The sequence below is a fragment of the Echeneis naucrates genome, chromosome 2 (assembly GCF_900963305.1).
Source record: "Echeneis naucrates chromosome 2, fEcheNa1.1, whole genome shotgun sequence".
Taxonomy (NCBI): Eukaryota; Metazoa; Chordata; class Actinopteri; order Carangiformes; family Echeneidae; genus Echeneis; species Echeneis naucrates.
In genome coordinates, this window is record NC_042512.1 from 8,280,938 (window position 1) to 8,306,754 (window position 25,817).

The 25,817-nt window shown below is 42.3% G+C and overlaps 12 non-coding genes across 12 annotated transcripts; 6 read left to right on the forward strand and 6 right to left on the reverse strand.

The window, feature by feature from the left end:
• Positions 1–616: 616 nt before the first annotated feature.
• trnap-ugg (transfer RNA proline (anticodon UGG)) lies at positions 617–688 on the forward strand. Its single transcript has one exon. It is a non-coding gene; the product is annotated as a tRNA-Pro (tRNA).
• A 1,959-nt stretch (positions 689–2,647) lies between these two features.
• LOC115057711 (U2 spliceosomal RNA) lies at positions 2,648–2,838 on the reverse strand. The gene has a single exon (XR_003841942.1). It is a non-coding gene; the product is annotated as a U2 spliceosomal RNA (small nuclear RNA).
• Positions 2,839–4,431: 1,593 nt separating this feature from the next.
• trnar-ucg (transfer RNA arginine (anticodon UCG)) lies at positions 4,432–4,504 on the forward strand. Its single transcript has one exon. It is a non-coding gene; the product is annotated as a tRNA-Arg (tRNA).
• A 566-nt stretch (positions 4,505–5,070) lies between these two features.
• Positions 5,071–5,143, reverse strand: trnak-cuu (transfer RNA lysine (anticodon CUU)). The gene has a single exon. It is a non-coding gene; the product is annotated as a tRNA-Lys (tRNA).
• Positions 5,144–5,713: 570 nt separating this feature from the next.
• Positions 5,714–5,785, forward strand: trnap-agg (transfer RNA proline (anticodon AGG)). The gene has a single exon. It is a non-coding gene; the product is annotated as a tRNA-Pro (tRNA).
• A 2,586-nt stretch (positions 5,786–8,371) lies between these two features.
• Positions 8,372–8,453, reverse strand: trnas-gcu (transfer RNA serine (anticodon GCU)). Its single transcript has one exon. It is a non-coding gene; the product is annotated as a tRNA-Ser (tRNA).
• Positions 8,454–9,372: 919 nt separating this feature from the next.
• trnaw-cca (transfer RNA tryptophan (anticodon CCA)) lies at positions 9,373–9,444 on the forward strand. Its single transcript has one exon. It is a non-coding gene; the product is annotated as a tRNA-Trp (tRNA).
• Positions 9,445–9,870: 426 nt separating this feature from the next.
• On the reverse strand, positions 9,871–9,981 carry trnal-uaa (transfer RNA leucine (anticodon UAA)). Its single transcript has 2 exons — positions 9,944–9,981; positions 9,871–9,916 (listed from the first exon to the last, which is right to left on the reverse strand). It is a non-coding gene; the product is annotated as a tRNA-Leu (tRNA).
• Positions 9,982–10,392: 411 nt separating this feature from the next.
• trnal-cag (transfer RNA leucine (anticodon CAG)) lies at positions 10,393–10,475 on the reverse strand. Its single transcript has one exon. It is a non-coding gene; the product is annotated as a tRNA-Leu (tRNA).
• Positions 10,476–10,614: 139 nt separating this feature from the next.
• Positions 10,615–10,696, forward strand: trnas-gcu (transfer RNA serine (anticodon GCU)). Its single transcript has one exon. It is a non-coding gene; the product is annotated as a tRNA-Ser (tRNA).
• A 223-nt stretch (positions 10,697–10,919) lies between these two features.
• Positions 10,920–11,007, forward strand: trnay-gua (transfer RNA tyrosine (anticodon GUA)). The gene is given in 2 exon segments: positions 10,920–10,956; positions 10,972–11,007. It is a non-coding gene; the product is annotated as a tRNA-Tyr (tRNA).
• A 701-nt stretch (positions 11,008–11,708) lies between these two features.
• On the reverse strand, positions 11,709–11,780 carry trnaa-cgc (transfer RNA alanine (anticodon CGC)). The gene has a single exon. It is a non-coding gene; the product is annotated as a tRNA-Ala (tRNA).
• Positions 11,781–25,817: the final 14,037 nt, after the last annotated feature.

Here is a 25,817-nt window from a genome sequence, read left to right on the forward strand (position 1 = left end):
TAAAAAAATACTATTTAATTCATCCAAGCATAATTAGTTGTTATGTAATATATATTTTCTGTGTGGCTTAGTCTTAAAATTATAATGGTTGTGTGATCAACTCCTGCCTGAAATTTGCTTAAAAATTTGCGAGTCCACAATACTCAAAGACCGCCTGATTAGATCGCACAGAGGCTCAAAATTTGCATTTCCTCAAACGTGTGGAGTGGACAAAACCAGGTTGTTTCCATTTTCCAAGGACAGAATGGTAATATTTTGACATGTCAAAGGAATTTTGGTCTTTTAAAAGTTTGGCCGGTCAAAAGAACTTTGTCCCCAAACACACCTTGCTGTTGTTAAAGGGCCTTTTCCCAAAGCTTAGCTTGCATGCTAGCATGCCAATTAGCTCAAATGGTACAGGGCTCGCTTAGCATGTGAGTGGTAGTGGGATCGATGCCCACAGTTTTGTGCTTTGCTTTACCATGTTGTTTCTCTGCAAGCCTTTGATGGAAGTTCAGTCCACAAAATGGTTGTATCAAATCTTCATCAAGTTAGAGCGTGGTGCTAATAACACCACAGTCATGGATTTGTGACAAATGTGGGCATCGATCCAGCTACCTCTCACATGCGTGTCAAGGGCTTGTTGGTCTAGGGGTATGATTCTCGCTTTGGGTGTGAGAGGTCCCGGGTTCAAATCCCGGACGAGCCCTTCACATATTGTGTCCAATAATCTGCACCCCTATTCAACTACCTTAAGTATAGTATTAGGCAGAATGTTAGGTATCTACAATTAAGGAAGGAAAGTCTGACACAAATACACAAAGAAAAAAGGCAAGCTTGTGGGTTCACAAGATTATATCAGGGTCTGACCTTTTCCTGTTCCATCAGTAACCATCAAAGGAGATGCTGATTCTGTGATGTCACAAAGGTTCTAATGACATCACAGAGATCAAAGACTCCTCCCATTTCCACAATAGAGTGCACTCTGTTAATGAAGCTCCAAAGACAAACGTAGTGTGTCACTTCCTTGAAGGTTTGAATGATGTGTGAGTCTGAAGAGCTGCTGCCTTTGATCCATGTAACAGTGTATCTTTCATCCAAAGTCACAACTTTGAGAAGTTAGACAATGTGAGACATGTGGCATTATTGCAGTGAAACGGGTGAAGTTATGTGGTTATGCGGTCCAAGGCGCTGGATTTAGGTTCCAGTCTCTGCGGTCCAATCATGAAGAGTTTAGTTAAATCTAAAACTGTTATGAATGACAGATTTAGAGTCCAGAGTGCTCATGATGACACCATGGAAGCACATGTAGCTGTGTGAAGTTTGATGTCTGTGTTACTTGAAGTATCCTGACAAGACACTTGCCCCAGTTCAAATCTGGGTGCCCCCTGCCACCACCATGAAACTACATGCTTTCATACGCAAGCACAAAGAAAAAGAAAAATCTTGCCTTTGTCTTTTTCTGTTTGAGCCCCAACAGTGCTCATTAGTTTAATATATAGAAAACCTAAAGTAGGATTTGATTCAATAACAGCAGGACAAAGTGTGTCATTAATCTTCTGGATTCTACAGACTGAGTTCATGTTCTGATAGATTTATTTTACAGCTGTAGTAACAATAAATCTCCAGCAGGTGGAAGTATTGCTGCTCAGATGTCATGTACACTGTGGGACACACAATACTCACAGAGGACTTTATTGTGCTGCAGTGAGATGTATAAAAAGCTCCAGTTCTACAGTCAGAAGATGTCCAGTCTGAAGGTGGATGAGTTCTGACTGCAGAAGAAAGTTTCAGAGCTTCTTCCAATGGCTGATTATTGATCTGTGATCAGGTTATCAATCAAATATGCTGCTTTCTGGGTCTTAACATTAATAATAAGAACAAGTGTTTACAAAAAATGCAGTTGAGGTTGATGGTAAAGTGGTTTGTTTTAATGTAGGACTCTGCACCTGACCTGAACCTGTTTGACTGCAGATGTGCATTTTCATTTGGACCCCAGGAAGAGTAGCTGCTGCCTCATTTGTGAAACATTCATTCATACGTGAGGACATCACGAATATTGTTGGAATAGAAAATCTTATTTTTTCTGTGTGCTCGCCTGAGAAAGAGGCTCAAATCCAAACCCAGGAGACAGAAGTTGAGTGAGTCAGTGAGGAAGAAGCTGCTCGTTCTCCTTCAACAGTTTGATCTGAGGAAAAGTCACTTCCTCCTTTCAGGAATCAACTTCTACCATCTGTCCACTAGATGGCGATAACTGAGCATCAACTGAGAACTGAGTTCTTCATCATCTGGAAACAGACAGCATTGTTTTCTTCAGCTGGAGCTCTTTGTTCAAATCTACATTGAGATTCAGAGCCAAATGTTTTTCCTTTCCTGGATTTACTTCATCATTTCAGTCACTCTGTGGATTCAGCTGACAAATGCAAAATACAACCAACATTTAAACGATGACGTGTTGAAACAAAACTTTATTGATTCAGTCTGGTCAGCAGAATATAACCTGATGAAATCATCAACATTAAACTGATGTTTCTACATGAATGCATCACTGATTCTAAAACCATAAACTGAACATGAACACTCTGTACACTCAGCGTTACACACATGAAGACAACATCATGTGTTTAAGGTGATGTTGAGCTGAACAGGACTTGTATTGAACACACAGAGGGAGTGCACCGTTCCTGGAGATACTGCAATACCAGGTCGATGCGTGGAGTGGACGGAGCAAGCCCCTATTCCATCTCCCTGTTCCAAAAATCTATTTAATATATGGTCCCCGGGTAGGGGACGTATCAGATATTAAACTGATAAGAACAGATACTACACTTGATCTTAGCCAAAAGGCCGAGAAGCGATACCGCTCAGCTGTCGGAGGTAACGGAGTGTTTCTCCGCACCGACCCGCTCAGTGAGGGGTCAGAGTCGGCTTCAGTAACAACATCACTCCGAGAGAGAGACACAAACAGAAGACATGAAGAAACGAAGGAGGGATCAGAAAACAACCACAGACATGTTATTTTCACAAAGTTACGTTGTAGAGCAAAGAAAACGTCTCTTCTTGGTCACCTGTGGAATCTGCGTAGGAATGCCATTCCTTCCTTTCTTCAATCACCAGGACAGCAGATATTATCAGTGATATGGGGGGTGGGGGATAAGGAAGTAGTTTGAAAGTCACAAATGTTACTTTAACTTGAGCACTGACTTGACTGTTGAATTCAGTAAGTGCTACTTGTTGGGGCAGTGCTGACTGACAAAAACAACGACATCACACTGCATGTTTTCACATGGGGATGGGGGGGGGTTGAAATTACAAAGGGAGAAAGAAAAGACAGAGGGAGGCTTGTCACTGTAAATTACTGTGATGAGTGCTGAATCTGTTTAAACCAAATGAATTAAACATTTGAACACAACTTTCTGACGGGCTGTCATTAGTCTTACTAAAGTTTTCCGAGCGTGAAAAGCGGTTAATCACCAAATTTCCTTCTGCTGAACAAAGCTGTAATAAAGGAAGTGATGAGCACGAACTCCACTGAGAGCGAAGCACTGCAGGATGTCTTGTAGCCAACAACAGAAGTGCCACTGCACTGCTGCTCAACTCTCAGTATTATAGATATGATAAACAACATTCTCTGTGTTTTCCTGTTAATCAGTGCTGCTGATAAACTCATGTCTCATGATGGGACATCCAGTGTGTGTAAATAGCAGAGGATGATTTCGATCCATCGACCTCTGGGTTATGGGCCCAGCACGCTTCCGCTGCGCCACTGTGCTCGTTACGTTCAGTTTGCAATGTCCTCTGGAGTTTTGTGTAATTTTTAACCACCACATCCACTTTCTCAAAGCGGCTGTGGTGGTTAAAAAGTACTGAGATTTCCACCTGCAGTGTATCAAATGACCACGAGGGGGCAGCTTGGAAAATGAAGTCAGATCTTATTGAAGAGCATCAGGGTTGATCCAGGGTTCAAGTCCCTGTTCAGGTGCTGCATGCTCTACCGACTGAGCAAGCCGGGCTGCTAGCAATGCAAAACATCCTCCAAAAAAATCACCAAAAATAATTTCAAAATAAAAGCCGGTTTAGATTATTTTATGTAAATCCCAGAGGAGCCCCTCATATGATGTGTCCGCTGTCTGCAGCTCCACTATTCAAGTGTCAGTAAGTTAGACAACATGAATTCAGGAAGGCTTCTCTGACTTCAACAGGTTCTGTTGAAGTCAGAGGTCACGACCTGTAACCCGTCCTCACCGCAGCTGTACATCTGTTACACCCCGGAGTTGTCTCAGGGAAAGGGAAGCTTATTGCCAGAATAGTAAAAAAGTAAAGAGAAAGTAAAAAAGTGAGCTGGAGGAGAGCTGTCAGTGTTTCAGTATAAACATACATCATACAGCCCTGACCGCTGTTGTATCCAGGCAGTGTTGACTGACTGACAATGGGACATCACCAAGGCCCAGTGACCACGTGGCCTAATGGACAAGGCGTCTGACTTCGGATCAGAAGACTGAGGGTTCGAGTCCCTTTGTGGTTGGGCAGCTGTGTATTACAGATGAATGGACTAAACTGTGTCCACTCATCCTCATGAATTTTGTTCGTAGTCACATTTTATACAGATTTTTCATCCACTTTGGAAGAGTTTGGTTAACAAATTTTGAAATAACACTGTCAGGAGTCCAGACCAGAATGCCCTTTAGCACCTTTAAGGCATTGCAGCTAATGGCTCGTTGGTCTAGGGGTATGATTCTTGCTTCGGGTGCGCGAGGTCCTAGCTTCAAATCCCAGACGAGCCCTTAGTGTTATGTCGCCAATACCTTTGTCCCCAAACACACCTTACAGCATTAGAGGTGAAAGAAAAGTGGTTTCTGTCAGAAGTGGGATTTGACACCTCCAAGAGACAGTGCGACCTGAGTGCCAGCTGCAGAAGGATCATGTGTGAGAAATGTTGGAGGCCACAATCACGTACACAAAGTCCAAAATTCGTCAGCCAATCAATGTCATTGGATAGACTGCAGGTGGAAGTCTCTACTTTTTAACCTGCTCATAACCAGGCAGTGTTCTGCTGGGTAAGTTTGGGTCTAAAAAAAAGAAACTACTTATCACCCAACGTGGGGCTCGAAACCACGACCCTGAGATTAAGAGTCTCATGCTCTACCGACTGAGCTAGCCGGGCTGCTAAAGCTGCAAAAAATGTTCCTAAAAATTCCCAAAAAATACAGACTGTTTATTTTTATCATTATGCTGCGTTTCAACTCCTTGATGCTTTGAGCTGCAGAAAGAACAAGAGCAGTCGCACCATACAAGCATTTCAAAATAAAAGCCAATTTAGATTATTTTATTTGTATCTTTAGTTCAGATGTAGCAAAGTGCAACAATGCTGTCAATAAGGATCTTTCCCATTTGGGTTACTTGAAGTGATGGTGGCCACTGATGCAACACTCCGTAGCAGCACCACTCTGATGTACAGGGATGTATTTTGGATCTGAAAATACCCCCAACATATGTGGCTGACCATCGTGACTCTTACCAAAGTTTCTTTAGCATATAATAAACTGTCACATTAACTGTCACATGAATGTGCTGTGTGTAAATAATGAAAAAAAAATAAATAAATAACGCCACAAATGTTCCATCAGTCACCATCAAAGGAGATGCTGATTCTGTGATGTCACAAAGGTTCTAATGACATCAAAGGGATCAAAGACTCCTCCCACTTTTTTGTCATGAACTCCGCAGTCCACATGGCTCGTTGGTCTAGTGGTATGATTCTCGCTTAGGGTGCGAGAGGTCCTGGGTTCAAATCCCGGAAGAGCCCATCTGTTGCCTTTCAGTCAATAGGCGTGCTAACTGTTACACTATGGAGCTGTGTGAGGTTTGCTGTCTGGTTGTTAGTTGCAGTATCTTGGCAACTGAAGCAAGAGCAGTGGTAGTTTTGTGGCTCATGCTGTGCTGAGGAGAAGGGATATTGGTGATTGACTGCTTTTCACAGCAGACAAACTTTGGTAGGAGTCACGATGGTCAGCCACTTACTTTGCAATATTTTCAGATCCTCTGTACATCTTGGTACTTCTTTGTACTACTTTTGTGGTGCTGACATAACATGATGTTCTATCTGTCACCATCTTTGCTGGTCCATGATTATGATGCATATAATGATCTTCATTTGCACGTGCACAGCGTGATTATATATATTTTTATCTTGGCAGGTGACCAATTGTCTGCTAGTTCACGATGTCCTTAAAGGCAGATATTTAGGATAATTCTAGCAGGAATAGCAGGCTGCAACAGGAAAAGTTCCAGTCAGACCTCTCGCATCCGAAGCGAGAATCATACCCCTAGACCAACGATGTAGTCAAACGTTTTCTGAGCATTGATCATACACTACAACATTTAGTATCCTTCCTAACCTATTCGCGCTTCTTGGAGATATTAAATATCTGTCCCAGTGGCCTAATGGAACTAACTGCTTATAAATGTCTCACTGGATCAAAAGCTTTGAGATACGATAGGCTATGTATTTATTTAAGATTGAACATCTTACATTACTGACATCTGACATCTGACATTACTGTTTGATAAATTTGGTGACAACTGCACTTTGGGTCCATTTGGAGAACATGGGGGGCTGTGTGACTTCATCATCAGAAATTAAAATGTCTAACATCGCTAAAACCGCAGCAGTACAAATAAGAATTTTTACAGCGCAAACAAACGGTACCATAGTGGTGAGCATAGCTGCCTTCCAAGCAGTTGACCTGGGTTTGATTCCTGGCCATTGCAGTTTAACTGTGTGTCTACAATTTAACTTGAGATCCTGTAGATCTCATGCCAATGGTGCCCAACTGGTCTACAGACCAGGAGGAGGATGAAACCGTTCTATCTATTCAGCTACAGTCGGTCTGTGACAGTAGATACACACCCACAACAACACTCACACACATTGTTTAACATATTCTAAGAACAAGTCATGGACAGTGGTTGGCCTGTCCATCACCCTGGTAACTGGCCAGTTATATTCCCCAACTTCTGGGAAAGATCTTTGTTGTGCATCTGTCCTCATTCAACTGATTCCTCAACTAACTGTTAGTAGAAACTGTTTGTAAATGACATCTTTGTACATCTGACTGACAGTTACATTTGTTTGTGTGAAAGTCCAACCTCTGTTCGGGGCAGACCCAGCTCAAATAGATAAATGTGAAACTTTTCCAGATATCAGGGCTCTTTCTGGCAGAGATCCTGGGGGAGCTCTGTCACTTCAAACCCAGCGCTGCCTTACTTTACCTGTGACCTTAATAAATGTTTCAACTGTGAACTGAAGATTTCTCCAACTCATTGTTGGGCTTCTAAGAAAATATTTATTGCCCAACATGGGGCCTGCTAGTGGTAGGTCCATTGTTGTACAGGAAATTCCCATACCGGGCGTCGAACCCAGGCCGCCTACAATGATCAGTCCAGGGACATTTCTGTGCGACTTTGTGCGCTTGCGCTCATCCATTTGAAGCGAACGTGAAAGAGTGACATATGCATCTGTGTCGCGTTGGAAATCAATGAAAGACAGGAAATGCCTTTGATCTCCAGTGACGTCACACAGTCTCGTTGTGGAGTTATTAGTTGTTGATGTTGTTCTGTAAAAATCTGCAATCTGCATCAAACACTGACAGGTCTCCTCCATCTCCCTCTTTTACTTACTCTGGGTTCCAGGCCTCGTTGGTGCAGCAGGCAGCACGTCAGTCTCATAATCTGAAGGGTTAGGGTTACCGCCAGGAAAGGGACTAATGTTCATTGTATGCTGAAGATACCTCATCCTAAGTATCCCACAAAGTCAGGACTCCTGCCAAATTATGAAATTTTCTTCCTCCAAACACAGTACAAACTATAAAGATTTTGTCATCCCTCTTTCTCTTGTCAGCATGAATTTAGCCATCCACCCAGTGGTAGTGTGGCCGAGCGGTCCAAGGTGCTGGATTAAGGCCCCAGTCTCTTCAGAGGCGCCCCTTAGCAGAGGATGGTTTCCATCATCCACCTCTGGTTCTGACTTGTGTGGCGTTTTGTTTTGATGAACCTCATTATTTACACACAGCACATTCAGGACATTAATGTGACAGTTTATTTTCCTTTGTTATTTGTCACAGTGGACTTGGCTCATCATATTTTTCTGACTAACTGGTATTTGAGTTGTAAGCTCCTTATTTTGGCCTTCTCTTGTTGCCGTATCTCCAAAGAGCTAAAGTCTTGTGTAGAAAAAACTGAAAGATCTGACAATGTTTTTGAAAGCAGATACAGTAGATCCAGATAACCTTTGAATTAACCTTCAACAGGTTTCAAACACATTTAGAGATCATTCATGATGGACCTAAAGTCAGACATTTTGGATAATTCTGCCGACAGACTAAAGTGACACCGATGAGGATGGGATTCGAACCCACGCATGCAGAGCACAATGGATTAGCAGTCCATCACCTTAACCACTCGGCCACCTCATCATGCTTGTCGGCACCTGAAGATGTCTGAAGATCTGAACACGGTCTGGTCTTTAGCCTGAGCAGTGGTTCTGCCTTCATTGGCCATTTGTTTTGATGAACATCCTACCACTGAGCTACATCCTCTTTGGACCTTTACCTAACCACAGAGGCTCTGAGCTGCTGCAGCAGGTGAAAAGAGAAACTGTCTGATGAAGCCTCCTCTCTGCTCACAGTTGGTTTGTGAGCCTCCTTTTTGAGTGGTGGTTGAATGTTATTTTAGTTTTTACTTTAGAATGCACATCCGGTGCCAGTAGATGCATCATTCACCTGTCAACCTGTCTATCAGACCCAGTACCAACTAGCCTCTTTAAAGAGAGTTTTTTATTTAATTGAGCCGTTCATTCTAAATAAGACCCCGAGACCAACAAGCCCTCAAGGAACACACACTGAGGAAGGGGGTGAAGCTCAGCGGTAGAGCATATGACTGCAGCTCTGAAGGTCCCCAAATCAGATTTGTTTCTCTCTGGTGTAAAACATTTTAAAACTGAAACAGTGAAAGGATTTCTCCAACAAGCCTTTTGAAGGTGCTGTGTTCAGGTGACAGTCTCCTCTGGAATTGAGGGTTCAAATACCACTCCTGACAGTCTGTGCTGTTACCCAGCTTCTTTGTCTGAGGGCCTTCTGGGAAAGATCTTTGTTGTGCTTTAAGTCACATCTGTCCTCATTCAGCTGATTCCCCAATTAACTGTTTGTAAATGTTGCTTGGCTTCTGAAATGTTACGGCAGCACCTGCTGTTGACAGCTGCAGAGCGATGTACGCTTTCACATCAGTTTACACCACCAAAGTGGTGTGGAGACGCTGACAACTTCCCCGCCCTGCAGGCTACTGATTAACTGATTAGCCTTGTTTATCTTTAGATCAGTACCCAGCACACAGGAAGACTCTGTGGCGCAATGGTAGCGCGTCTGACTCCAGATCAGAAGGTTGCGTGTTTAAATCACGTCAGGGTCAGATCATCTGTTCTCATTATTGCTTCCATGATCTGGAAGTGGAACTAAAGGTGTGCCCCTATGCCTGCCCTGATTATGGTAACCAATCACCAGTGAGTGCTCTCATCCTTTTAGATGAGTCTGAACAACAGCACTCAGCTTCGTTTTCATTGATAAGAAACAAACTGGCAGTGGTGGGATTTCTTACCGGAGCTCAGGTAAGAACAACTGTCTTGTCTCTTTTTGCACATTAAACTGTTAAACTTAAGTTCACTACATCTAACTCAGCCTGTACATATGATTCAGTAACAGCTAAGTTATATTTAGTCCAACAACTGCTGTCCATTTCTACCACAGGGAGCCACAGACTTTAGAGTTTTCAGTCCTAACCCTTGATTGTCAAGCAATCATATTCCAATTTTATGCAGATTTTTCATCCACAAGAAGTTGTCAGGAGTGGGGTTCGAACCCACGCCTCCATTCAGAGACCAGAATTCCCCGCTTCACAGGAAGTAGCGTAACTTAAGTTTGGCGCCTTAGACCACTCGGCCATCCTGACATGTGTCCAGCTGCCAGTCTCTGATGAGGAAACAGAAAAGTTAATGCTAGCTCATCCTTTCTTTATGGACTACAAAGATCTGACATCCAAAAATTCAAAAACACCCACAAATAATCATTCCTTGGGATCTCAGGAAGGAAAACAAACGTAAAACACAAAGTTAAATTGTAGACACACAGTTGAACTGCAATGGCCGGGAAGTGTAGTAGTGTGTGTAGTTGGCACACACCCTCTGGTCCCCCTTCTGGACAAAACCAGGTTGTTTCAATTTTCCAAGGCCACGGCGTGGCAATATTTCAACATGTCAAAGGAATTTTGGTCTTTTAAAAGTTTGGGCGGTCAAAAGTAGACCAAAACAACTTTGTCCACAAACACACCTTGCTGCAGTAGAGGTGAAAGAAAAGCACTTTCTGTCAGAAGTGGGATTTGAACCCACACCTCCAGGGGAGACTGCGACCTGAACGCAGCGCCTTAGACCGCTCGGCCATTCTGACAACCAAAGCTAGCAAATGAGCCGAAAAATTTGTTGAAAAATTAGCCCATCAAGAGACAGAGACATGCAGAACTTTTCCTGTTGCAGCCTGTTATTCCAGCTAGAATTAATAAATATCTGCCTTTGAAGCAATCAGACATGACGAGGTGGCCGAGTGGTTAAGGCGATGGACTGCTAATCCATTGTGCTCTGCACGCGTGGGTTCGAATCCCATCCTCGTCAGTGGTTGCTTTAATCTGTCTAAGTTGCAGGCTGCTATTCCACTTAAAATTATCTATCCAGTCAGAATTATCCTCAACGTCAGCTGGTTAGAGCGTGGATCAAATCCATGACCACAGTCATGGATTTGATCATACTGTGATAAATGACATTCTCCATGTTTTCCCTCACCCAAATCTGTAAACATTAGTCAAAGGAGACAAGAAGAGGAGAGGGCAACCGGCTCCATTCGATAGCTCAGTTGGTAGAGCGGAGGACTGTAGAGGCTTACAGCTGAAATCCTTAAGTCGCTGGTTCAACTCTGGCTCGAAGGAGGTCTTTATTTTCATCGGCCTCATCCAGGATTCAATCATTAGCTGTGGATGGACCTGGTATCTGCTATCTGGATCTTTGCTTGGTTTCACCACCTCCTCCTTCACATGAAGACTATCCAGATCATTGACAGGTTGGGGGAGAAAGTTAAGTTTTCACGATTATGATATCAGACTTCTGCAGACAGGATACTGAGATCGGATTTTCAGAACAAAGTAGCACAGGTAGCTTAACCAGGAAGAAGGATATCCAATACAGTAAGTTGGGGAGTCTGGGGTTCTTAACCCAAAGATAAAGTTAAATTAATCATATCCAGAATGAAGAGCTCAATTAAGAATAACATTTCTTTTAAACATCTGACATTACTGTTTGATAAATTTGGTGACAACTGCACTTTGGGTCCATTTGGAGAACATGGGGGGCTGTGTGACCTCATCACCAGAAATTAAAATGTCTAACATCAATAAAACTGCAGCAGCACAAATAAAAAAATTTACAGCACAAACAAACGGTACCATTTTGCGTCCATTCAGAGTGGATGAGGGGCTGGGTGAACTCTGGATGACGTGAAAAACACACTTTAGATCAGCAGCCAGTAGTTTGTCTTTCACACATACTTATGTGTGTTGTCAGTAATTTGTTTGAGTGAGTAAGCAGGACAATATGGAGCACTTCAGGATTTCCTATGCTTCCTTATAAATGCTGGAGATGCCGGGGATTGAACCCGGGGCCTCATACATGCGAAGCATGCGCTCTCCCACTGAGCTACATCCCCTGTGTGGCCGCCCACAGGGCTTCTAACACACTGTGACAGGTGAAGGTTCATTCTGATGGCATGAACTGTTTCTACACAAGCTGCAGGAATGTGACACAGAGCTCATGTTTAAAGTATTTTTAAGTAAGCATTATCAACGGGCTCATCTCATCCAAAAGGTTTCATCAGACAGATCGCTGTTTTAGCTGTCGCGGGAGCTCAGAAGCTGTCTGGTTAGCTAAAGCTGCCACACCATGCAGGGAATGTAGCTCAGTGGTAGAATGTGTGCTTTCCATATATGAATCCTTTGGTGCAATCCCCAGCATTGCTAAACAGTCTTCTTTTTTCTGTTTTTCTCACACAGGTTCAAACACAAGCTCCTCCTTTGTTCCTCTGCTGTCACTCCTCAGTAAGGAAAGTGACACATGACGTCATCACACAACTGGCATAATTTATTCGGACAATTTTTCGATTCAAACATTGTGATTATCATTTCCTGTGTTACATCTGTAATGATATAATAGGTGATTTAGTTTTCTAACACATCCTGAAGTTTGAAATGTCGGAGTTTTGCGGTTTCGGAGAAAAACCTGTCGTAAATGTTGGAAGTCCCTGTCTGGACGAGAGAAATGCAGCCGCACTCTGCGAGTTAACAGCTTATCAAAACACAAGCTGTTGTGCCTTTAAACTGGAAGAGTGAGATCACACCTGTTATGAGATTCTTTATACTTGTCTGTGTCATAGAAGTCATGTAAACCAAAGAGTGTTGAAGGAACTGAGGTTCTACTAACTCCTCATTATTAACTAAAGCTGTGCCCAGTGTGAGGCTCCAACTCACGACCTTCAGATTATGAGACTGACGCGCTGCCTACTGCGCCAACGAGGCCTGAACGACCAAACGAGCCCAGACCTGTCAGGAGCACCCCGCACAACACAGGCTGAACCAGCCACACACCGGGCAGGCCGGTACATGATGAACACTGTGTTCTCATATCAAGGACCGGCGTTTTGGAAATGTTCGATTTCCTCCTTTTTTTTCTTTTTTTTTTACAGGAAGAACATACAAGCAGCACAGAAGTGCAAAGCTCTGGAATAAATCCTATTTTAGCCACTCTCCCTTTTTTCAGAGGCATGTAAGGCTGTTTGAATCAACACATGATGATTAACACACATCCATGTTAAACATGACAATCTTTTCTCTTTTTGATTCCCCATTCTTTATTGACACATCTCTCTGTACAGTTACAATTACAGTTTCAATCAGACTGTATTAGCTGTTTATTGATTTGCTGGCTGTTTGCTGCACTGTTAAAAAGGAGGCTTGACTATTTTTTTACAAAGTGAAAACATAACTCCCCCCCAAAACTTTTGTATTTTGAAGTATTCCTTTCTAGAAGGGTGACCTGACTGTGAGTTTAATGCTTTAAAATGCAGGCACTGGATGTTTAAAAGGAAACTTTTTTTACAAATGAACAGCGAGCTTGTACTCGGGTGATTTGTATTTGCTAGACCTGACTGGATCCTCATCTAACTGAAGCAATGCAAAAAATGGTTGAAAAAATGCAAATCTCACACAGAACAATGTAGAACACTGTTTATGATCTGCGTCTTTGCTTTTTTCTGTTCACACAGTTCCTTGGAATATGAAAGACCATATTTTATATATTAATATATATATTATATATGAATGTTTAACATTCGTTTTTACTGTGCGCTGCAAAAATGTACCAAATAATGGAAAAATAAAAAACTATTATCAATATAATTATCCTTGACAAGCAAGTGGAAGGTTCAGAATCATTATGATACAGTCTGACTGATAAAGCTCAATTAACTTCAATATGTTCATTTCACAGTTTTATAGTTTCATTAATTTTTTTTACAAAGTGAAAACAAAAAAAAAAATCCAAAACATTTGTATTCCTTTCTTCATTTCTTTATCAAAAATGATCTGACTGAGTTTATTGCTTCAGAATGGGGTCACTGAAGGTTTAAAATGCAGCTTTTTTACAAATGAACAGCGAGCTTGTACTTTGGTGATTAATGTTTGATATAACAGCACCTGACTGGATCATCTAACTTCCTCTACTGAAGTCCCATTAAAAGGACTCAGCAGTCTCTCTGCACAGTCTTCATGTCTCCCTTTGGAGCAGCCTGAAGTTTTGTGGAAGAGGTAAACCAACAAAAACAGCAGAGTACAGCTGTGGACTGAAACAGGCTGAATGATAAAGGTTGTGTATGTCAGCTGCTTCCTTGTTGCTAAAGTCACGTGTCCCCCGGCCCCTCCCCCCTGTGTTCTGTCCCAGTGGGCGTTTCCTCTCGCTCCTAATAAGGCACACCTGTCCTGCATTTCCCGCCAATCAGCCCACATAGATTCCCTCCTCGGACTTCTCTTCAGTGCCGGAGTGTCCTGCCTCTTCTCATTGTTCCTGCTGCTCTCGTTCGCGGTTTTCCTTCGGGCTTTATTTTTATTTTTATTTTTTTTAATAAACATGTCCTCTGTTTTTCCGTTCAGGTTCTCCGGTGTCTCTCAGTCAGCCTCTCTCTTGGTTCCCTGTTTGTTCAGTCTCGCCTTTTGTTTTCTCTCTCTGTTGTTACTTTGTTAGTTTTTCAGAAAGTCGAGCTCAGTCTGTGTTTCCTCTTTTTGTTGGACTTTTGTATCCCTACCGGACTATTTCTGTTGGACTCGGTTTTACCGGCTCTGTTTCTCCATCTCCACCTCGCTGACTAACAGCAGCAGTACAACAACAAACCAAAAACAGGTTGGAGCGGTTTTAATGTTTCATACTTTGGACTCTGAAGTTATGAGGATGTGACTTTTCCTCAGCTCAAACAGACACCAGGACTGATGAGGGAGAACAAGCAGCTTCTTCTCTTCACATGAAGCTGGAAAGTGTCAGAAAGTCTCCCTGAAGTGAGTTCAGCAGGTGAGAATCTGTAAATGTGTGAACAGGATCACTGTGATCACATTGTGTTGTTTCACTGTTTGACTGGACAGGAGAACTTTTCTGGATGCTGATTGGCTGCTTTCAGTGTGTACAAATAATATTAATACTTTTTCTTTTGGAGTTAAAGGACAATGATTTGAGGATAAGTTGTTTTTGATGCCCATTAATGAATCAACAGAGCACTGATCTTGTGAGTTGACTTCTATTTTTTTTTCTGTCTTTGTCCTCATACTTTAACACCACAGGGTGTGTTAACGTTTGACAGTTTAATGACAGAACTGGTCTGACAGCTCAGATAATGACTGAGGTGTTGTCTTTGTGTTTCAAAGATCAACACCAATAATTATCACTAACAATAGCACAGACTTGTCTTCCCAGAAAGTGTGATTTCTCAGAAGTATCAGGGTTTGTATTGTAAAACAGATGTAGTATTTAATCTATCTCCAATTTATTTCACCAAGACAATTTTTTTTTCTTTTTTTTTGGGGGGGGGGTCAATACAGTTGTTCTGGATTCGAAAACAAATAAAACTTTTGTGATAAATGTAACACATTTGGGATTATACTTTGATACCAAATGTAGAGCTCCTGTCACAGATAAAGATGGTTTGCTATCTATATACATGCACAATAATGTGACATGAATTAAATCAGCTCCATCAACACATCCTACAGTCAGATACCACCATCTAGTGGACAGAGAGAAGAAGCACATCAGATCTGAGATACATTTCTCTGAAACTTCCTGATTACTGACAGATCAGACTGATTTGTATGTGAAGTTGTGGAGGCACAATATTTAAATAATGTGTCAAATAAATAATCAGATGTTTAAGGTGCATCCTAAACATCAGATGAGAGAATCACCTCCCTGAATCAGGGGTTTCCCTTACAAAGGTCAGACGGGTTTCCATGTAACTGATGTTTGATTAGGCTTGTAATGATTTGAATTGAATGTTGGGATGAACATTCGACATTGTTGAATGCCGTTTCTGGATTTTATCTCTGGTTTCAGTCAGATTCTTCAATAAACAGTTTGTTGTTGGGAGTTAAAGGCTGAAGTTAGTGACATATTAGTGGCAGTAATGATGACTGTGTCCTCTGATGTAAATCCTGTGTTAATGAAGCTTTTTGTTGTGTTTGTGTGAAGGTGGAGGCTCAGCTATGAATCAGTGTGAGGACAGAGAGGAGGGAGCCCCTCCCTCTAAAACCACTCTGTGTGGGGAACATGAGAGTCAGACCAAAGCTCAGAGGTGAGATGAGGATCTCCAACTGTCCATCATTATTCACTCTCACTGTCACTTAGGTCTGTTTTTTTTTTTTTGTTTTTTGTTTTTTGTTTTTTGTTTTTTTTAATCCTGAACTTTTGAGTTTTTGTTTTTTTTTCATCAGGGGCTGAACCAACATGTGGAAATATCATGAATAATGATGATCATAATCTTTATTGGTGTTTCATTTTCAATTTAAGCCAGAAAAATGTTAGTCAAAAGAAAAAGGGATCCAAATCAAAGTTTGAATAAACAAAACCATAATAAAATATTCTGCGTGATTTGAGATTCTACAGAGGAAAACTACACTTGGTCTTAGTGATTAATTATTTAAATGTCAATTCTGTTTCTACTAGCAACCAGAAGTCAAGACCAGATTCTCCTGAACTGAGCTGTGTGTCCATGAAGAGTGATCGGTCTATGTATCAACCTATTAACTTTAAGGGAGGACAACAGTCTGCTGTATCCAGCTGTGTGTCCATGAAGAGTGATCAGTCTATGGATGACTTTATCAAAGAAAAAAGGTAAAAGCTGATCATTTGTTGTTGTTTGACTCATTAAAGGTATCAAAGCTTGTCTATCAGTTTCTCTGGTGTTCATAGAAAACTCCTGGAACAAACTGTGTGTTTGTGTCTTTTCTCCTCAGAGTTCAGTCTGACAAACATCATCACACAGACCTGGACTCCATATTTATGGTGTGTAAATGTTCATCCAGTGACTACAACAGACACCAACAAAGACTTGAGTTTGAAGCTGCACTCTTTAGACCAGTAGAGCTTTACTCTGTGACAGACAGGAGTTGAATTGGGATTGAACAGGTTTTGGGTGGGAGAGAGTGGGAGAGGACTGGGAGTTGTAGTTCACCACAGAGCAATAATCCATCAGCCTCAACAGATATGTTCTGGATGAATATGGTCTGTTGGAGACTTTTACAAAACATTTCTGCTCCTCCTTCATCTGCAATGAATCCTAAAGAAAAGTTTATTTAGTTGTTTTCCAGATGATTTCAGCTGTGACTTAATAACAAAGACCAAAGTTAATCAGATTCAGTCCTGGACCTCCATGGACTCTGTCTCTACAGGTTTTAAAGATGGAATAATTCATCAGTGAACTAGTTCAGGTGGTCTGATCCATCTTCAGCCACAGTCACAGTTAATACCCTGAATTTTCACTTCCTAAGTTGATGTGTTGAAGGGCTGTATCAGTTTGGTCTTCATCTGATGATCAGAATCTAAAGTCAAACTTAGTAAGTTACACCAGTGAAGTTAGTTTAGTGAAGTCAGCAGGTCTGAATCTTTCTGTGTAGCTCTGGAAAGAGACGTGGCAGCAGATGATACAGCAGCAGCTAAAGTTGAACTCTGCTGACTGATGATCTGATGCTTTGATCCATCAGTTTATACTGAGAGTGAACTTTACACAGGATGTTATTGTGTTCCAGCTGCTGGAGGAGAACATCGTCTGTTTTGTGAAGAACGAGCTGAAGAAAATCAAAAGGAGTCTGAGTCCAGATTACCCACAATTCATGAAGAATGAGGATGATGAGGTGGATGAAGAGCAGAGGAGGAGCAGAGAGGCATTTCTGAAGATCACAGTGAACTTCCTGAGGAGGATGAAGCAGGAGGAGCTGGCTGACTGTCTGCAGAGCAGTAAGAGGATTTAACATGATGGTTCAATTAGACATTTACTAAAGTCTGAGAGAAATATGATCATATTCTTAATCCTTAAGAGAAGTAAATATCAACCTTGTAGTTTTTTCTTTTTTTAAATCTCTTTTGTTCTTTTTTTTTTTTTATTCAGAAAGTCGTGCTCAAGTGTGTCAACATAAATTCAAGTGTTCCCTGAAGAAGAAGTTCCAGTGTGTGTTTGAGGGGATCTCTAAAGCAGGAAACCCAACCCTTCTGAATCAGATCTACACAGAGCTCTACATCACAGAGGGAGGGACTGGAGAGGTCAATGAGGAACATGAGGTCAGACAGATTGAAACAGCATCCAGGAAACAGGACAGAGCAGAAACAAGCATCAGACAAGAAGACATCTTTAAACCCCCACCTGGAAGAGACCAACCAATCAGAATAGTGATGACAAAGGGAGTGGCTGGCATTGGGAAAACCGTCTTAACACAGAAGTTCACTCTGGACTGGGCTGAAGACAAAGCCAACCAGGACATAGAGTTCACATTCCCCTTCACCTTCAGAGAGCTGAATGTGCTGAAAGAGAAGAAGTTCAGCTTGGTGGAACTTGTTCATCTCTTCTTCCCTGAAACCAAAGAAGCAGGAATGTGCAGCTTTGATCACTTCCAGGTTGCGTTCATCTTTGACGGTCTGGATGAGTGTCGACTTCCTCTGGACTTCCACAACACTGAGGTCCTGACTGATCCTACAGAGTCCACCTCAGTGGACGTGCTGCTGACAAACCTCATCAGGGGGAAACTGCTTCCCTCTGCTCGCCTCTGGATAACCACACGACCTGCAGCAGCCAATCAGATCCCTCCTCAGTGTGTTGACATGGTGACAGAGGTCAGAGGGTTCAGTGACCCCCAGAAGGAGGAGTACTTCAGGAAGAGGTTCAGACATGAGGAGCAGGCCAGCAGGATCATCTCCCACATCAAGACCTCACGAAGCCTCCACATCATGTGCCACATCCCAGTCTTCTGCTGGATCACTGCTACAGTTCTGGAGGAGGTGTTGAAGACCAGAGAGGGAGGAGAGCTGCCCAAGACCCTGACTGAGATGTACATCCACTTCCTGGTGGTTCAGTCCAAAGTGAAGAAGGTCAAGTACGATGGAGGAGCTGAGTCAGATCCACACTGGAGTCCAGAGACCAGGAAGATGATTGAGTCTCTGGGAGAAGTGGCTTTTGAGCAGCTGCAGAAAGGAAACCTGATCTTCTATGAATCAGACCTGACAGAGTGTGGCATCGATATCAGAGCAGCATCAGTTTACTCAGGAGTGTTGACACAGATCTTCAAAGAGGAGACAGGACTGTACCAGGACAAGGTCTTCTGCTTCGTCCATCTGAGTGTTCAGGAGTTTCTGGCTGCTCTTCATGTCCATCTGACCTTCATCAACTCTGGAGTCAATCTGATGTCAGAAAAAAAAACAACCTCCCTGCGATCAAAACTGTTTAGGAACAAACCTGAACCTTTAATTTTCTACCAGAGTGCTGTGGATAAGGCCTTACAGAGTCCAAATGGACACCTGGACTTGTTCCTCCGGTTCCTTCTGGGTCTTTCACTGCAGACCAACCAAACTCTCCTACGAGGCCTGGTGACACAGACAGGAAGTAGCTCAGAGACCAATCAGAAAACAGTCCAGTACATCAAGACAAAGATCAGTGAGGATCTGTCTCCAGAGAAAAGTATCAACCTGTTTCACTGTCTGAATGAACTGAATGATGGTTCTCTGGTGGAGGAGATCCAACAGTCCCTGAGATCAGGACGTCTCTACACAGATAAACTGTCTCCTGCTCAATGGTCAGCTCTGGTCTTCATCTTACTGTCATCAGAAAAAGATCTGGACGTGTTTGACCTGAAGAAATACTCTGCTTCAGAGGAGGCTCTTCTGAGGCTGCTGCCAGTGGTCAAAGCCTCCAACAAAGTTCTGTATGTAAAAATAAATCCATCTAGATCAACTGGATCTTTTTTTTAGTTGAGAATCAAAAACATGTTTCTTTAATCACTTGTTTTGCTGATTCCTCCTCAGGCTGAGTTTCTGTAACCTCTCAGACAGAAGCTGTATAGCTCTGTCCTCAGTCCTCAGCTCCCAGTCCTCCAGTCTGAGAGATCTGGACCTGAGTAACAACAACCTGCAGGATTCAGGAGTGAAGCAGCTGTCTGCTGGACTGAAGAGTCCACAGTGTGAGCTGGAAGCTCTCAGGTCAGAGTTCATGTTTGTGTGAATACTAAAACTGGATTTAATTTTTTGATACAATTTTATTTAAATTATAACTGAATAGGTTTGTAGTGATGTCATCTATGTTCACTGAAGATCATTTACTTTTAGGGAGGTGGACACAACCTTTCTGCTGCTTTTGACATCTGTCACAGTTGTGATGATGGAGTTCTCATTCAGGAAAATATTTAAGGGACTCAAAGACACCAGAGGTTGAGTGGACTGCTGATATGATGATCTGTGGATGAATGAACATTCTAGCTTCGGGTCTAGAAATGGTTACAAACACACTCTGTAGTTGGGCAGCAGACAGGAGACAGGAGCTGGATCAAAAGACACTATTGTCCTGTCAGATTTGATGTCATCATTTAGGTGTGTGGGTAACCTAAAGAAATTCACCGGCTAGCTGTTACTCCTACCTACAAAATAATATGTGTGTAGAGAATGTCAAGGCTAAGTCTAAATCAAAGGTGGTTTTAATACAGAAATCAAATTGAGGTTCATTTAAAAAAAAAAAAAAGCACCTGTAATGTGTAACCCAATATACACACTACAAATCAAAATCTCTCAAAGCAATATTTGCTCGTAAGGTTAATCGGCAGACATAAACAACATATCACAGTACACAGTTCACCCAGTTATCACAAATCATGGCAACACAAAACTTAAATCATCAATGCCCTAAAAAGTGTGTGTGTGTGTGTGTGTCCCCGCCCCCAGCTGGTTCCACTTCCTCCGGGGTTCAGTGTGTGTGAGTGGACGTATGGTGGATCAGTGTGTTAAATGGTTGAGGGGACAGTGATGGACTGTGTTAGCTCTGTTGTGGGGCTCCTCCAGCCCAGGCAGGTATGGAGTCCCAGTATACAGGCACCTTTTTCCTCGTTGGTACTCCTGGGATCATCACCACTCCTCATGGGTTTCCAAACCTCCAGTGAATCCAGCTGGTTCTCTTCCTCATGTTACTGCTTTCCTATTTTCCCAACATTTCTTTGATTAGCAGGCAGAGTTGAATGAACCTGGACAGCTTTTCTTTGTTCCCCTCACTCTCGCTGCTGGGAATACCCAGTCGCTTGCGTGCTTGAATGTAAATTGTGCAGTGACATAGTAAGTGGTGTCCCAATTCCTTGGGGAAAAAGCAAAGCTATACCCCTTGTGACTTCCTTTTGAAGGTTAAGGGGTGGGGGGTGAGGACTGGTGGGAGTGAATAGGGTGAACATTGGGATTGGGCCAAAGTGTCAGAATGAAATATCTTTTTAGTAATTCTATGATCAGGCAGCTTCACAGATCTGTTCCACAGCTGGAGCATTTGTCTCTTATGTCTGATACTCGAGGGCTCCCAACCCAAATCACCATGAAGAGCCAACACTGAGGTCAATCTGTGTACTGCTGTAAGATAACCAATAGCTCTATGATGCTGAGTATTACAAAGAGAATATTCACAGAATCCCCAGACAGCAGAAGCATCGTCCGACACACACACACACACACACACACACACACACACACACACACACACACACACACACACACATTATAGAACAGAGTGAAAGTATGAACTCCCAGATGAGCACAGTGTTCAGACTTGTTCAGGGCTCTACCTGCAGACTGAGCTAAAACACTGACAGCTGGGTTAAATGTCATGTGTTGGTCCAAAGTCAGGCCAAGAAATGTCATCTTCCCATATGTCATTCATGATAAGTTTGGTTTTCTGTGTAGAACTTTTGAAGCTTGTTTGCGGACTGTTTTGACTGGTTTTAGAGTGGACTTATCTGCCGGAGCTCAATTCTAGGTGTTTCAGCTGTTGGACTTTCATTTTCTAAACTCCTACTTTCTAAACCTTCAGGTCTGAACAGATGATGAAACGCTGACCATTTTCAAGCAGGAACTTTGTCTCCTAAAGTCACATCTTTTATTCTTTACTCAGGTTGGAGAACTGCAGTTTGTCAGAGATCAGTTGTTGTTCTCTGGTCTCAGCTCTGAAGTCCAACCCCTCCCATCTCAGAGAACTGGACCTGAGTCACAACAATGACCTGCAGGATTCAGGACTGAAGGATCTGTGTGGTTTTCTGGAGAGTCCAGATTGTAAACTGGAGACTCTGAGGTCTGTTCAGTTGTTGTAGATTTGTTTCATCCAGAATTTATATTCACATTTAACTTGAATGTATTCACTTTTATTAAAAATAGCTGTTGTTTCATGTTTCCAGTTGTTCTATTGATAATAATAAAAGTTGTCAGTCTTTTCCAAAACTTTAATTTACTTCAATATATTAATTAGGAAAAGTCTTCCAAGAACCAAAGAGTTGGTTTCACATGTTTGATCTCCAGACAGAAACCAGGACCAAGGGAGACCTTAGTCTTGGTTTCTGTCTGGATCTTAAAATCTTGCTCTTGGTCTTTGTATTGGAACAAGGTCTGATGTGGACCAGCAACATTTGAGATGTTAAAGTGGGTGATGAGTTTGAGAAGATGGAGATGTTCTGGATGAAGACATTTCTGACTGATTCATACCTGTCATGTTTTGGATTTGAAAATAAGGGATATTTTCCGGCACCTGCTGCGAGACGTCCCACAACCCCAACTAAGCTCCAGTATCCCGTACATTTTAAGACAGATGGACAAAGAAAGCTAAAATCACCACTTGTCAACCACCTACAAACTGCAACTGGCTTTATGCAGCTCCACTATGTCCTGAACGTCAGCCAGCTCCTTTGTTTCCTGTTTTTTATTATTGGACATATTGATTAATCCAGGTGTGTCTGACCATTGTTGTTATGACTACTGAGGTCAGTCACACCTGGATTAATCAGTATGTCCAATAATGGCAGACAGGAAACAAAGGAGCTGGTTTTCTGCCTTATCTTTGTTTTTCCCTGCCGTTATTTTTTTTTCTCTCGCATTGTTGTCCCTCTAGTCTGACAATGTCACACTAACCTTGCGACACCTACAGTACATGCAGTAGGTTAGTGTAGCAGGTGGCAGAGGTCAGACTGGGAATGGGCGGAGTATTATTATTATTATTATTTCTAATAAATGCAGGTTAAATACAGGACATTTACGGGAAAATACTAAAACCAGAGGGGGCTGAAAAAGGAGGCTCAAATACGGGAAAATCCCGGCCAAAACGGGATACTTGAAAGGTATGCTGATTATCAGTCATCTGATCTCCATGATTTGTTCTTTTTCAGGGTGAGATGCTGTTGGTTGTCAGAGATCAGCTGTTCTTCTCTGGCCTCAGCTCTGAAGTCCAACCCCTCCCATCTCAGAGAACTGGACCTGAGAGGAAACCTCCTGCAGGATCCAGATGTGAAGGAGCTGCGTGATCTTGTGGAGAGTCCAGACTGTAGACTGGAGACTCTGAGGTCAGTCCACTGTGGTAGATCTTTAATCCACCGCTGAATCTAATGTCCTAATAAATGTCTTCAGACTTGGAGGGTGTGGAGCTGAGGACCAGAGTCAGTTGTGTTGTTGAGACTCCAGCCCTCATGGGGCTTTCAGACACGTGGCCATGGCCCCCCTGTGCTCTGAAAGCTGTTATTTCCAAAGGATTGGAGCTCCACCACAGGTTTCCCTGCACTGAGCACAGTTCATGTGCAGCACAGTGATAGTTGTGTTTCTTTGTGGTGTGGTCATACTCAGTCAGTGTGTTACTGCAGTAGATGGAGTTCAGAGCAGCGGTACAGAAGCTGAGTGATGAGCTGCTGTGGACGGAGTCAACATCAAAAAGCTCTTCTACACACTTTGAAAACAAACAGTCCCACACATGTTGAAATGTTCTTCATTTAGAAGATTTTACAGCTTCATCTTCACATCAAAGCAGAACTTTCCTTTGCTGCCACATATTTATGAAGCAGCCATCTGCTGTATTCCTACACACAAGTATGTCCTGTATTCCACTGCAGCCGCAGGTCAGCTGAGGGAATCAATTTGTTTTAGAGTGAGGAGCTGCTGAACTTCAGCCTCCAGTGGCTGAAATGACAATTACACTAAAGAAACACTTCAAACATCCAGACAGAATGTGGTGGAAATTTCATTTAAAGTCTTCTGAACATATCTGACTGATTATCAATGATTTTATCTGCATCTTTTGTTCCTTATTCAGATTTGACAACTCCAGTTTGTCAGAGATCAGCTGTTCTTCTCTGGTCTCAGCTCTGAAGTCCAACCCCTCCCATCTCAGAGAACTGGAGCTGAAAGAGAACGACCTGAAGGATTCAGCACTGAAGGATCTGTGTGGTTTTCTGAAGAGTCCTCACTGTAGACTGGAGACTCTGAGGTCAGACTCATGTTTTATTTCTGCTCTCAGATTAATATGATGTTACAGTTGTGGTGACTCTGACCTGCAGACAGGTTTATATTTATGAGGGAAAATCTTCTTCAGGTTTTTAACATTTAAACTGTTAAATGGATGAGAATAGCTTTTGAAAAGTTTATTTCAAAATGACATTGGAATGGAAAACATTAATCTAATGTTTTTGAAAGGGGACATCGTATATTAATTTGATATATTAAAATCTTATTTCAATGTTTCTTAAAATCATCCAAAATCAAAGAAATCAACACAAACATAAACCCTTTTGCCAACAAAAACACCTCTGAGGTGCTCATACACAGAACAACAAAACTGTAATGGGTTCACTCTGTCACCCAACAATGGCACAAGTCTAGACTAGAACAGCTGAGAACTTTATTGACTACGTGCAGCAGCCCAAACAGACGGCAGGCAGAGGCAGAGTCTAGAGACAGGCAGCAGGTCAGGTTACCGGGGCAGAGATGAGGAGTAGTGGTCTGGGGCCGAAGGCAGGTTAGGCCCCAGGAGGTCCGTCGGGAAAGCTGAGCGTAATGCAAAGACAATCTGGCAGAGAGGCAGAGTGGAGGAGCTGGTTAAGGGGAGTCTGGGAGGAACAGATGAGTCTGTTTATCCTGATTAAGAGAGGTAAGCAGGCAGGTAGAGTGGGTGGTGGAGGGGAGAACCAGGAGTGGACTATGACAAAAACAAAACATGGATCTGACTTTCTACTTCATCCAGTTTGCAGAGTGAACAAATCCGGTCTTCCTCAGGTGTGGCATTAACGCTCCCTGTTTCTGGGACTAATGGAAGTGTTCCTGAACACAACTGTCCATAATGATCTTTGTCTTTTAGTTCACTTATTCTTAATGTAAGGTTCCACACTGTAAGTGTTCTTATTAAGACAGTAGGTTCTTCATTTTGGCTTCCTCCAAACATCCAGAGACCGTTTATCTCTCTGCTTTAGGAACAGTTTGTTTATAATATCTGTAATATCACAACATCATTTCTGAATGAAAATATCAGAGAAATCACAAATATAGAATATTAATTTCATCCACATGTAACATGGCTCTGTTGGTTTAGTTTGGGATATTTCAGTCATAAAGCCAATTTAGTTTGAATATCAAACAGATTGTCAGAACTAATGCTTTCATTTTCCAAGGAACCTTCCCAGCTGGTCCATTATTAGAATAATAATGTTTACATGAACCACTGACCCCAAAGCAGTTACATGAATGTGCATGACCAACACAGTGCAGCAGTGGAAATAAGGTGGCTCCAAACATACCTAATGTAAACATCAGCACCTCAGGAAAACATCCATTTTGCTGTGATTGTGTAGCAAAGCTTTAGTCCAATCAGCTGCAGTGGTTTGGTTCCACACTAAGATAAGGATTGGCTCTAAGGGCTGGTCTGCTGGGGGAGCAGTTGCCCCGTTGCCCTCCTCTCTCTGCTGCAGGAAACATGTTTGCTCCGTCTGCCTCGCTGATCTCCCAGCTATGTTAAATATCAGTCTCAGGATTCTGTGGACTGATATCAGATCATTCAAATGAAGATCAGTCAGAATCGGGAAAATCAGCAATTTATTTATATATTTAATTTTGAACCCATCCTTATAATCCATTAAAGATGACATAGATCAGAATAGATTCTGCATATTTAAGT